General features: G+C 39.3%; 1 non-coding gene across 1 annotated transcript; it reads left to right on the top strand.

The window, feature by feature from the left end:
• The first annotated feature begins 11969 nt into the window (after positions 1 to 11969).
• LOC123280922 (U6 spliceosomal RNA) lies at positions 11970 to 12076 on the top strand. Its single transcript, XR_006520225.1, has one exon. It is a non-coding gene; the product is annotated as a U6 spliceosomal RNA (small nuclear RNA).
• The last annotated feature ends 2096 nt before the right edge of the window (positions 12077 to 14172 follow it).

Here is a 14172-nt window from a genome sequence, read left to right as displayed (position 1 = left end):
CTTCCCCTGGTAACCACTAATTTGTTCTCTTTGTCCGTTAAGTTTGTTTATATTCCACATATGAGTGAAATCATATGGTGTTGGCCTTTCTCTTTGTGGCTTGTTTCCCTTAACATAATGCCCTCAGGGTACATCCAGGTGGTTGCAAATGGGATGATTTTGTCTTTCTTTACGGCTGAGTAGTATTCATTGTATATGTACACCACATCTTCTTTATGCAGTCATCAGTTGATGGGCACTTGGGTTGCTTCCCCATCTTGGCTGTTGTGAATAATGCTGCAATGAACATAGGGATGCATAATTTTCTTTGTATTGTTGATTTCCAGTAGTGCGATAGCTGGGTCATATGATATTTCTACTTTAAACTTTTTGAGAACCCTCCATACTGTTTTCCACAGTGGCTGCACCAGTTTGCATTCCCCTCAGCAGTGGATGAGGGTTCCCTTTTCTCCACATTCTCTCCAACATTTGTTGTTTTTTGTCTTGGTGATTATAGCCATTCTAACGGGTGTAAGATGATGATCTAAGTATAGTTTTGATTTGCAGTTCCCTGATGATTAGTGATGTTGAGCATCTTTTCAAGTGCCTATTAGTCATCTGTATATCTTCTTTGGAAAAATGTCTATCCATATCCTCTGGCCACGTTTTGATTGGGTTGTTTTTTTGTAGTTCATTTGTGTGAGTTTTTATATATTATGGAGATTAACCCCTTGTTGGATATATGATTTGCAAATATTTTCTCCCAGTTGGTGGGTTGTTTTTTCATTTTGGTCTTGGTTTCCTTTGCCTTCCGGAAGCTCTTTAGTCTGATGAAGTCCCACTCATTAATTTTTTTTTTAGTTTCCCTTGTCTAAGTAGACATGGTATTCGAAAAGATCCTTTTAAGTCTGATGTCAAAGAGTGTTCTGCCTATATTTTCTGCTAGCAGTTTATGGTTTCAGGTCTTACCTTCAAGTCTTTGGTCCATTTTGAGTCTATTTTTGTGTATGGGGAAAGATAATAGTCTACTTTCATTCTTTTGCATGTGGCTGTCCAGTTTTCCCAGCACCATTTATTGAAGAGGCTTTCCTTTCTCCATTTTACGTTCTTGGCTCCTTTGTCAAAGAATAACTGTCCAAAGATGTGTAATTTTATTCCTGGGCTTTCAATTATGTTCCATTGATCTGTGTATCTGTTCTTGTACCAGCACCATGCTGTTTTGATTACTATAACTTTGTAACATATTTTGAAGTCAGGGATTGAGATGCCACCAGCTTTGCTCTTGTTTCTCAGGATTGCTTTGGCTATTCGGGGTCTTTTATTGCCCCATATGAATTTTAAGATTCTTTGTTCTATTTCTGTGAAGAATGTCATTGGGATTCTGATTGAGATTGCATTGAATCTGTAGATTGCTTTAGGTAGTATGGACATTTTAACTATGTTTATTCTTCAATCCACGTGCTTGGAATATCTTTCCATTTCTTTATGTCGTTATTGATTTCTTTCATTGATGTCTTATAGTTTTCTTTGAATAGGTCTTTCACCTCTGGTTAAATTTATTCCTAGATATTTTATTCTTTTTGTTGCAATTGTAAATGGGATTGTATTCTTGAGTTCTTGTTATTTTAGTTCGTTATTAGAATATAGAAATGCTACTGATTTTTGTAAATTGACTTTGTACCCTGAAACTTTGCTGTCGTTGTTGATTATTTCTAATAGTTTTCCAATGGATTCTTTAGGGTTTTCTATGTATAAAATCATGTCATCTGCAAACAACGAGAGTTTCTCTTCTTCACTGCCTATTTGGATTCCTTTTAATTCTTCTTCTTGCCTAATTGCTCTGTCCAAAACCTCTAGTACTATGTTGAATAAGAGTGGTGAGAGTGGGCACCCTTGTTTTATTCCTCTTTTCAAAGGGATGGTTTTCAGTTTTTCCCCATTGAGTATGATGAGGCCAAAGTCTTAAGAAGCCCTGGCAGCTTCTGATTTTGTGTTTTGGGGATCCCTGAGCCACCACCATGTAAGAAGTCTGAGTGCTCTGCTGGAAAGACCACCTGTAGAATCCACGTGGAGAGGGAGGGCCTTGGCACTATGTGAAGAAGGAGAGGGGCCAAGTCATCGCAGCATCCCCATCGAGCCTCCAGATAACTCCATGCCTAGTGGCCATCTGACTGTAAGCACATGAGAGAATTCAGAACCACCAGAACTTCCCACTGAACCTAGTCCACCTATGGAACTGCAAGAGATAAGAAAGTCATTGTTGTTTTAAGCCATTAGACTAGAGTGGTTTGTTATGTAGCAGTAGTTAACCAAACACATGTATTCACTTATTGAAAGTTATTTAACTATCTATATTTTAGGATGGTTATCCTATATAACTGTGCCTGATACTGTGTTAGGCAAAGTGGATGAAAAACTAAATAATGCATCAATTCTGAACTCTACCTTATTTGAATATGTTTGTTAATGAAAAACCATGGTAAATAGAAATATTTTAATTTTATATTTTAAAGATGAAGGTTTCTGTTTAAAATATACTTGTAGTGAATCCTTTTGTAAAAAGGAATAACTGAGGTTTTTCGTATTTTCCGTTTTCTTTATGTTACGTTTTTTAAATAGTGAAGAACACCTGAGCTTTTAATAATATAATTTGATTCAACAAATGTTTTCTAAGCACTTACTATGTGCTTACTCTGTATGTTTTCAAAATCTGTGTTGAAATTCAGGTGTTGTTTTCCACCTGACTTCTGTTAGCTTGCATGGGGCTTATTGTCCTAAGTTCCTTGGGGATCCTGTTTTTGTCTATTAGCACGTATTCTTGTTACTGTCATGCATCCCCTGGCTATTTTCTTATTGCTTCAGCAAGAATTACATTCAGTTGTTCAGTTTCTAAATGACCTAATTAGCAGCACTTTTTCAATTCTTTCCTTAGAATTCTATCTCTAGTCGGACTCCCTTCCCATTATTCTCCTTTCCTCTCTGAGTTTTACTCAACATCCTGCTAATGAGTTCACGTTCCACTCTTGTCCCTCCATGGATTTCTGCTCAGGCATTTGGAGGCCTCTTTGCCTTAATTATAGGGAAAAAAAAAAAAACCTCTCTTCTTGGTCTTTCCTTGCTAGACTCTGCTGCCTTTGTTTCCAGCCTCTTAGTTCTCATGTGTCTTTATTTTTCACAGAAACAGAGAACATAAAGTAGAGAGGAGCCCTGGAGATCATATAGTTTTACAAACGAGCAAAGTTTGTCTGGTGAGCCAAGTGACTTGTTCAAAGAACCACAGCCAGTTAGTGGCAGAGCCAGGACCAGTGCCCATACCTCCAAACGGAGAAGTCCTGCCTTCACTAATGCAACGGATGCACTGTCAAACCACATCAAACTAATATGAACGGACTAATTGATGATCAATCGATCAGCTCTATTTATAATTAATTAATGGCCTTTAAGTACATCTCTGCTCTATTCTCAGTCTTGGGTTGAAACTGGGGGAAAATAAGAGAAAAAAGATAACTATGGTAGATTCAGGAACCATTCAGTAGTTCACAATTATATTTAAAGTTTAGGATTTTGATGAACACTCTTGAGCTTCTCATTAATTTATTCAATAAATACTCACTGAGTATCTACTATGTGCACATGTGTGTGCATGTGTGCACACGTATGCACATTTTCCCAAGATTACTTTAAGGGGACACTGTGTGAAATAGCATACAACATCCTTATAAATATCTTTATAATACATACAATTACAAGCGTCATGCCCACAGCAAAGTGCTATCGATTTACTGCTTTTTTAGGAAAATGGACACTGTGATTCCTTGTAGATACTTTATCTTCCCAATCATTCTCAGTCCCCCATTCTTATAGTCATCTGATGGTTATATTTCATAGTAGGGGACCTCAAACTCAAATGCCTTCAGGGCCATGCAGTTAATATAAATAAGTGAAGCAGGCGAGGTGTTACATAGGTGGCATGCTGGGGACTGTGGCAGCATTGAGACCACAAATACCATTTAAAGCGGGCAGCTACTACTCCATGTCAGGTGATTGTTGTCATGTGGGAATTTGAGAACCACTATTTCTAGAACTTCTGCATTTTCTTTTGTGTGTGAGGAAGTTGGCCCTGAGCTAACATCTGCTTCCAATCTTCCTCTTTTTGCTTGAGGAAGATTGTTGCTGAGCTAACATCTATGCCAATCTTCCTCCGGCTTATGTGGGATGCCACCACAGAGTGGCTTGATGAGGGGTGCTAGATCCATGCCAAGGATCCGAACCTGTGAACCCTGGGCTGCCAATTTGGAGTGCGTGAACTTAACCACTATGCCACTGGGCCAGCCCCCATAACTTCTGCATTTTTAAGAGATGCTGGAAATCTTTATTTTAGGTGAAGTCTCTTGATTTTGAAAATGTTGATGATTAATTTCACTCCACTGCATGAGCCCAATGAAGCCTATTCACTAGATTCAAATCCTGGGAAGACAGTTTGACCTATCACCCTTGTATGTGCCTTCCGCACTGGCAGAGACGGCAGGATCCAAACTCTCCAGTCACAGGACTCTCTCATTTCCCAAGAATTCTGGAAGTGAGGGCTCAGGGACAGTGCTTCTTACTCACTGACCTCTGTGGGGTGGTCAAACAACCCACCTGGTGATCTGCCGGGTTAGTCTCCACTTGATATTGTTGAGAAAACCAAAGTCCCTCACCAGAGGAAATGAAGGGGGAAACAGTAGCTGCTTTTGCAAAGATCCAAATAACAGATTGCCTTGTTTTTATTAGTTCAAAATGTATTGATTATTCTAGAAATTAAAATGTAGCATTGGCAGTGCCATACGATAAGTGTGTTAGATGCTTGTTCCTACACAAATCTATACGTGGCATTTTGAATCATATTTCTCTAAACCCAACAATAAGTGTCTGTTACAACAATAGTTCAAACTGTTCAGTTCAAGGTCCTCAATAGTCTCCTAAACTTCAAATCTAATTGCCTGTTCTCATTGCTTGTCTTATTTCATTTACTCGTTTGTCAAATATTTATAGGGTGCCTTCCATGTGTCAGATATTGTTATAAACACTAAAGATCTGACAGTGAATCCGCTAGACGTGATCTCTTCTCTCATGGAGCTTACCTCTGTGAAGGCTAGGGAGATGAGAGCCAAGTAAACAAATTAATCAATAACATAGTTTCAAATAGCAATCATTGCTATGAAGACAGTAAAATGGGGAAATAGGACAAGAGTGATTGACGAAAGTCTTTACGGCACAGTCATTTGTGTTGAGACTTGAATGGTGAGAAATCAACAGCAATGCAAAGATATGGGGGCAGAGGATTCCAGTCAGGAGAAACACCTGGTGCAAAAGCCCTGAAACAGGAAAGGACTTGAAGAGTTCAAGGACCAGAAAGAAAACCTATGACTGGAATATCAAACCTGACTTCTCTCCAGCATTTGGCACTATTTACAGCCCTAGTCTGCATAGCATTCACCTAGTTCTACTTATCTGCTTCCTTTGCTGGTTCTCTCAAAGGTCCTGAAGAATGATTGCACCTCTTTTGGAGAGTTTATCCACTTCTAGAATTTCATCTCTTATCTCAATGTTGTACTCACCTGAGTACACTTACTAAGCTAGGAATTCGGGTAAATTTTATATGCCTAGAAATGGCAAGAAGACTTACCGCGTTTATAACTTTCTTCTCTCTGGAACCCAGAAACATCTTGCAGTAGTCCAGAAAGAACGTCCTGAGCGACAGTAGTGGCTGATGTAGAATCATTGGCTCCTGATAGCCTTTAGACATGTGTGCAGACATGGATGTATGTTATGGGAATGAGGAGACATATTCAGGGAGGATGATTCCAAAGTGTCAATGTTGAATCACCAGGTAGATGGTGGCACCATTCACTGAGATTCAGGAAACAAGAGGAGGAGAAGCAGATTTCACTTGGCTACAGAGCAGGGTGGGTAGCAGGGTACAGATAATAGAATGCAAGACAGAGTAGAAAGAGGGTTAAGAAGGAGTTCCTGAATCTGAAGCTGGGACTCCAGCAGGAGAAGATCTCTTTTTGACATCTCAGATTAGAACTCCAAATAATTGTTGTCAAGTCAACATGATTACAAGGGGAATATGGTTCTGTAAAACTATCGAACATTATTCTTCTACGTTAGGATAAAAGAATTTTACAGGTTGGCCTAGAACAGGACCCACCAATAATGGAATTGCTTCCAATAACATCAGAATGCTATAAGATGTGCAAGTCAAAAGTTGGGGCAATTCCCTGGAAAATTTAAGCTAGAGTTATCTGGTGTCATTTCAATCTCCCCTCTGTCCAACTAATTAGATTTTTCTGAGTATAATCACTGGATTTTGAGAATTGAAGCATAGTGGCAGACTTAGCCACTATTATATCTTGGCTATATTCATAAGTCATTAAACAAAATTTATTGGGCATTGACCTTGTGCTGGGTGCTGAGGGTGCAAAGATGAATAAGACATAGACTTTGTCTCAAAATTATCAACAAACCATACCTAAGATGACCTTCCTTTTTCAAACTAGTGATTTTTTTTCATAACTGATGGCTACTGTCTTTTAAACTAGTCTGTTATGTATCAAGAGCATGTGGGACCAACTTGTGTTTACTCTCTTAAACCTAAGGCTAATTGCAAATCACTGTCTCACCAAAAAGCCCTGTGATGCCAAGAGACTCACTGTAGGTCACTTGGAAGAGGGAAGAAGTCTAGGAGTGGTCAAGACCTGCTACATCTATTTTTTAAAGAGTTTGTTCCACTTAGAAATAGTTTCCTTGGTTATTAATTATGAATCGTCTTACCTGGTCCTCTGGTAAAGCAGCTCGAGGGCCTATGTTCTGGCATTTTGATGGAATGGGTTTATTTTCTCCACCCTGGACACCAGGTGCTACTTGCTAAAAACAGCAGAGGACTTAATCTCTTCCCTTAAGGCTCCTGGCAGCTCTGCAGCAAATTTGGTCACTGAGCTGGCCCAGGCTCTGTTACCCCCCTCTCTAATGGGCTTCCTTCCCTAATGGGCTTGTGTGTGCGTGTGTGTGCGTGTGTTTGTATGTATGTGAGAGAGAGAGAGAGAGAAAGAGAATGTGCTTTAGGGTCTCTATTCTCAAATGGAGATAATGTTCTCTGCCTTAGTTGTCTTACAGGGTTATTCTGAAAGCAAAACAAGATAAAATAGGACAATAAATATGACTTTGCCTGGAAAAAGTGAGTCAGGACATTTAAAAATATTATTAACTAATTTGCAGTATTAAATCACTATTACTCTGCATTCCTGTGAGCGACAGTATTATCTGGTGGTTAAGGCCGTGGGGTCCTTGATTTAGCCTTTGCAGACTGTGTGATCTTGGGTGAGTTACTTAATCCCTTTGAGCCTCAGTTTATTTATTTGTGAAATAGAGATGAGAACCTTATCTGCTTCATATAGTTACTTGAGGGTTGAATAACTTATTATAGGTAAGGGGCTTACCCTAGGGTCTGGCAAATGAAAAGTGTTTACTTAATCGCGTATTTGCTGTCTTTATCCCCACCATGCCCAAGAGGCCCTTATAGCTCTTTCCAAAAGTATTTTTACAGAAATGAACATGTATATCCTCCCATGACCCATCAAAAACCACAAACATTTGCAAAATGGAGAGACGGCATGCATTCAAGAGAAGAAGCTGTGGAAGGACCAGGATTTCAGTTCTGATACTTTGGCCATTTGGCCTGGTGACCTTGGACAGACTTTCTGTTTACAGTGGCATTGGCATTTCTTCAATATGCAGTGAAGATGCTGAGGTCCCGACTCATTCCCCCAAGGTAATGGAAATGTACAAGTCTCTCCCACCTTTAAAATCGACCAACCAATCAATATCCAACCAAACATTTCAATAAAAGATTTTCTGTTTTTGATCATAGTCAAGCTTCTTAAAATGTTGTCTACATTAATTTTCCCTACTTTGTCACCCGCATTCTCTTCTTAACAAGGCATGGCAATCCACCCTTGGCATCTCTCACTCTATTACATCTTCTCTGGTTCAAGTTACCTCTTCTTTGACAAAAACCAGTGGCTATCTTTTAATCTTCATTTCCTTAACTTTTGACCGCAAAGAGAAGGGAAATGACCTTTATGTGTGGGAAATACATTTTCAAGTTTGGGTCTAGACATAGCAATTCTTGATGCTGAAATCAAAATTGTCATTTAAAGAGACTTTGTTCTGTTCATAACATCCCATATTCAGATACAAAATGTGAATTATTCAAGTAATCAGGGAAACTAGGTCTACTAAAATATCTTACTGTGACATCAGATACCAAAAGCGAAATCTGATGACAGGAAAATGATTAGAGCACAAAGCAATCTGTTGCTTTGTTCTGATATGAAATGACGACGGTGAAGTAGGCACGTGCTGCCATGTGTACCTGATGGATCCTAATGCATTTCAGACTATTGTCTAATCACCCTACCCCTGTCCAATCAAAACGTATTTGTCCTGTGTCACATACCATCAAGGCTTTCTTCCTTGTTAAGGAGCCTCTACAAAGATGCATGCAAAATGTTCAAGTTCGTCATTTGCATTACAACAGACATTTTCAAGGTTTAATTTCAGGCACACAGGCAGGTGGGTGCAGGCAATATTTTTGTCAGGAGAACATTTTCCAAGCCCCCCGAAACCCTCCTCCCACCCCACTGAGCTGACTGCATTTTAATGGGGCATTTGGTGAAGCTGCTACCCTGAGCTGAGTCAGATCATTGCAGAGAAAGTTTATCATTCTCAGAGGCTGTCAAGATGATTAAATAGGGTTGTTGTGCAATAGGTCCCAAATGGCAGCAGCAATGGAGTGGAATAAACACTGGACTGGGAATCATGGGAACTGGTCTAGTCTGGTTCTGTGACTCTGGGTGAGTCTCTTCCACTCTCTTAGCCTGGGTACTGTCACCAGTAAAAGGAAGGGCTGGCTAGATGGTTTCTAAGGTCACGTCCAGTTCAATGATTCTGAAGTCATTTTTTAATCTTCTCCTCTCTAATACTGCAGCTCTCCTCCTAATTTCTTTGACCTTTTTTTACCTTGCCTGATTTTACCACTACTTTCCAAAATGATTTCTTCTTATCTCTCTGCCTCTTCACTTACTTTCTGGCTAGTTCACTCAGAGATAACCCTGGGAAATATGTATCTCACAAGCAAATCATTTTCTCCTGTGAAGATAGTATATCTCTATGCTATGTTCACAGTAGAGCAATTACATGGCAAATTCTGGATGTGTCCAGAATATTCACTCTTTCAAAGCCTGAACTCTGAGTCTTTTCCTAACATTGTTCACTGATGCGTGTGTGAAATACCAGTTGGGTGGCCAGGTTTGAAACCAGATAATTCAGCCAGACGACTGGGCCCTTTATGGAGTAGACATATCTTCCTATGCCTCTGCTCTGATAATTACTTTCTTTAAAGATTTTCAAACTCTAAGGTTGATGAAACTTTTTACATTGTTTTTTCTTGCTCCAGTTCCTCAAATCCAAGCTGACAGGGGGGAGGGGCCTGGAAGGAATGGTGACTCTCCCGTTAAATGTGTCAACAAGAACCTACCCTCTTTCCCGGGACTCAATTAGCACTAATAGAATGATTTTTTTTTTAAAGATTCACAATTAGAAATACTGTGAACTTGCAGAATATCAAGAATAAAGAGAATATCCTAAAAGTTTTCCTAACAATATTAATGGATAAAATGCAGGACACCCAGTTAAATTTGAAGTTCATATAAACAATGGATAATTCTTTAGAATAAGTATGTTCAAAATATTTCCTTATTTATTGGGAATGCAAATTTAATCAGCATCCTGTATTTTTACTTGCTAAACATGGCAATCCTATTTCCCGGAATAAAGCTAGATCTCCCAAATAGCACATCAACAGCAGTGGATGGTAGAAGGCAATCTGAGTGACGTTTTCAAAATTCTGAGATATTATGATCAGTCTAAAATCCCATAGCTATCCAACTCATCAATGAAATATATGGAAGAAATTAAAACATGTTAAGACATTCAAGGACTTAGGAAAATATGACTTCTCAGTTATCCAGCATGTGTTCCAGGAAAACAAGAGATTAAACCAAAAAAGTGAAGATGTGGGGTGCATCAAAGTGTGACCTAGGTTCGGAAAGGCAGTGAAGGGAGTTCTTAAGATGGCAGGTATTCAGCAGAACTAACATAACAGGTGAGATTCTTTCACTGCATGTAATAGAAAATCAAACTCAAATTGGCTTAAACAAAAACTAGAGGTAGAGAGGTCTCTCAAATTGATTTAATGGTTCAAAGATCAACAAAGACCCAGACTCTTACCACGTTTCTGCTCTGTCATCCTTGCTATTGGTTTCATCCTAAAGCTGCCTTTCCTCCTGTCATAAGATGGCCGCCAGAAGCAACCTGAGCAACTGCTTCTTTGTCCACACCTAGCAGGAGAGAGAGACTTCTCCCTGGGAAATATCTCCTTACATTTCATTACCCCAAATTGGCCTAGGAAGGCTGCCCATTCCCGGAAGAGTCTCCAGCAAAGGAGATGGAGTGGCTTTGATTCTTCCGCTCAGTGCTTACTGTGTGTCAGACACTGCGCTCAGCCCTAGGGGTAAAGCAGAAAATCAGACAGACAAAATTCCCCGCCTTCCTGGAGCTTATGTTCAGGTAAACAGATGATAAACAAGTGGGTAAAATATCTGTGTGTTAAGGTGATATGTGCTAGTGTGACAAATAAAGCAGAGGAGGGGATAGGAAGTGTCCGAGGGTGATGGCACTTTAGGAAAGGGGTCTGGGAATGTCCTCACTGACATTGCAACTGTTGCCTCAGTCTAATCTTCTGCAATGGAATGGATTTGGGGGAATCACCACACTGTCCATTGCACCTGCAGAACACACAACCCAGGTCAAAGCAGGAGGACAGAGGGCCCTGGGAGAGAGGTCTCCTGCAGAAAAAGGAGACTTTGGAGAATATGTCGTGTAATGGAAAATTTAAAAATAGTGTTAGACTCAGGAGAAACAAAGACATGTATGAGAAAGAAATTATACTCACAGAATACCACCTACCTCCCCCATGAATGATGTTTATATAGTCACAATAATGTAAATGCTGTTATTAGTTTTCAAATTTAAGAATGAACTGGTAGAGAAAGCATGGAAGATTTAATTATAATTCCAGAACCAAATGTAAATATTATCAATTTGAATGCTCTAAGATTGGAATGCTGAAGAAGGGAGAGAGAAGAGCTGAAGGTGAGGCTGGGAGCACCAGTGTTCTCATTGTACCCATGGACGTAAGAGAGACTGGCTATACCTGGTGGACTAAGAAATGATAGTGTATGTTTATTATCTAAAATTTCAAAGGTAGCCAAACAGTAGAGAAACTAAATATGTTATAACTATATTGAGAAGTTGTTGAGGACAGGTGGGAGGTGATATAAGTGAGCTACATCTTATAGTAGGAAGTTGAATGTCTAAAATGGACAAATTCAGGGGTCTGCCTGGTGGCGTACTGGTTAATTTCACACCCTCTGCTTTGGTGGCCTGGGGTTCGTGGGTTTAGATCTTGGATGTGGACCTACACACTGCTCCTCGAGCCATGCTGTGACAGCATCCCACACACAAAATAGAGGAAGATTGGCATGGATGTTAGCTCAGGGCCAATCTTCCTCAAGTGAAAAGAGGAGGACTGGCAACAGATGTTAGCTCAAGGCTAATCTTCCTCACCAAAAATTAAATAAATAAAATAAAATGGACAAATTCAGAAATAGTACATAAACTCCTGTAGACCATAAAGCTATAGAAGAACTACAGTATGCCTATGTCACTACAGAATAAACAAGTTAAAGCATTAGTGGGTTGACTTTGGGAGGATTGAATGAGGGTGGCAGTGAAGGGCAAAGTATTGGTTTTGTTATTAGTTTTTTGGGAAAATTTGAATTTTGAACTATATGCTCATATGACTTTGATTTAAAAGATGTCTGGTGCTTGCTTCAGCAACACATATACTAAAATTGGAACGATACAGAGAAGATGAGCATGGCCCCTATGCAAGGGTGACATGCAAATTCGTGAAACATTCCATATTTTTCTATGTATAATGATATAGTTTTTGCAAGCAAACTGTACCTACACATGTGCACACAGCCACACATTTTTGGTATTCACACAGAAAAATATTCTGGAGTCATGTTCACCAAATAATCTTGGGGGTGGGATTACAGTGAGCTTTCACATTCTAGTAGATGTAATTTTCTTACTTTTGACAATTGTATATTGTTGTTACTTTTACATTTGTATTACTTATGATAAAGATAAATCTTAAAATAAAACAACATAAAATTAAAAAAATCTGGTCTCCACTCTAGAAGAATTTCTTTCTGTATTCGTAAGAATGATACATGTTCATTACAGAAAATTTCAAAGCTATACAAAATTTTCCAGTATTTAAAGGCAACTGTAAAATATTGGTGCATTTTCTTCTAGTCTTTTTAAATCAATTATATTTATGCACATTTGCGATTATGTAGAGTAAGGATACATTTGGATGAATTCAAATTTGTAAATCTAAACTGATTAGCTTAGAGTCCGGAGATAATTTGTAACATTTTAAATCTCCTTTAGGGTGGAAAACAAGACCAAAACAAACATGGTCTTTGTGTGAAGAGACCTTTGACATTAAACTGTAACAGTAAAATTAGCCTGTTCATCAAGGAGACTAGACCCCAGCAAACCAAAGTCAAGTTCACTCTGATGTTAATCAGGCAGTGAGAACTATGAATTGCCAGACAAAATTAGATGATGGATTTGTTTTGTATCTGAAGACAATTACATAGATACCCTTTATAATTAAGTCATGGTATTTAGATCCTACTTTCTTCACTGGCCTTGTCTCCCGTTACTCCTGAACCTTGGCTCATCGCCCAAGCCACCCTGATCTAGTTAGACGTCACAGAACACACCAGCCTTCGTCCTTCCTTTGTGCTTCAGCCATACTATATCCTTTGCTTGGAATGTCTTTTCCAGGCTATTCAGCCTGAAAAAATGCTACGAATTTATTAGGTGTCAGCTTAAATCCTCTCTCTCCTGTGATGCTTAACTAACCCCTTCATGGATATCTTACTGCTTCTTCCCTGGTGCTACCGCTGTACTTTATCCATGCCATGGCTAGTGTTCTCATGGTACGGAGTTACGAGTATGTGTCGTAGGCATGACCTTGGCTCCAGTTCCACCTCTAACTGGCCATTTGAGCTTGGGCAAGTCACTTAACCACTTTGAGTCTCAATTTACTCACTTGTAAAGTGGGATTAATAACAATACCTACCTTAGTGTCTCTGGGAAGGATTAGAAGAATTTATACAAGGAAGGCACTGGGCACAGTGCCTGGACAATGGTGAGTGCTCAAGAACATCTGCTACTGTTTGTTGCTGCTGTTGCTGCTGCTGTAATGGTTGGCTTGCATGTCTAACCATTGAGGTCAGGGACTGTAACTTTTCATCTTTACGTCCTCTGAACCACTGTAGAACTTGGCATCATCTTCCTGAAAAAGTTTATAGACTATACGTATGAATTAGTGACTAATTTAGAGAGTGAATTCAGCTTCCCTTGTTTCTATAATTAACGTTTTTAGGGGTAGTAGTTCCAAGAATGGACCTCAGAGTCACGCAAAAAGCTAACCAGCATTAATTCAATGAGCCAATATTTTTCCGATTAAAACAAAGGACCACTTCCTGAATACATTTACTGTATTAGCAGCCCTGAGAAAGATTCATCTGAAAGATATGAGACATCTCCCAGCAATGCAGGACCTTGCCTCTTTCCTATAAGATTTCTCAAAGTCATACAAATGCTCATACTTCTGGTCCACAGAGGTTGAGGACTATGGGATAATGCATTTCAAGGAGATATGAAGAATTCTTAACTAGAATGCAGTAGGAGAGTCATTAAAGCAATTTAGTGAGATGCATCTATTCAGGTTTTCTGTTTTATTGCTTTTCTTCCCCCTCTACAGAATTATTGTTTCTAGGCCTGGGAGATTTCCTTTTAAGCCCAGGTATATTTAATGCCTTTGCAGTTGTGTAGGGCTGATTTGTGGCTTCAGGGACTCTAAGTACTAAAGGTGACTCTGTTCTGACTAGATGGGTCCCTCTGTGTGTACCTTACCCCAGAACCAAGGCTCGGTACGCT

Source organism: Equus asinus, chromosome 25 (assembly GCF_041296235.1).
Source record: "Equus asinus isolate D_3611 breed Donkey chromosome 25, EquAss-T2T_v2, whole genome shotgun sequence".
NCBI classification, from domain to species: domain Eukaryota; kingdom Metazoa; phylum Chordata; class Mammalia; order Perissodactyla; family Equidae; genus Equus; species Equus asinus.
Note: the sequence above shows the minus strand (reverse complement) of the source record. Positions and strands in the feature narration are given on the sequence as shown.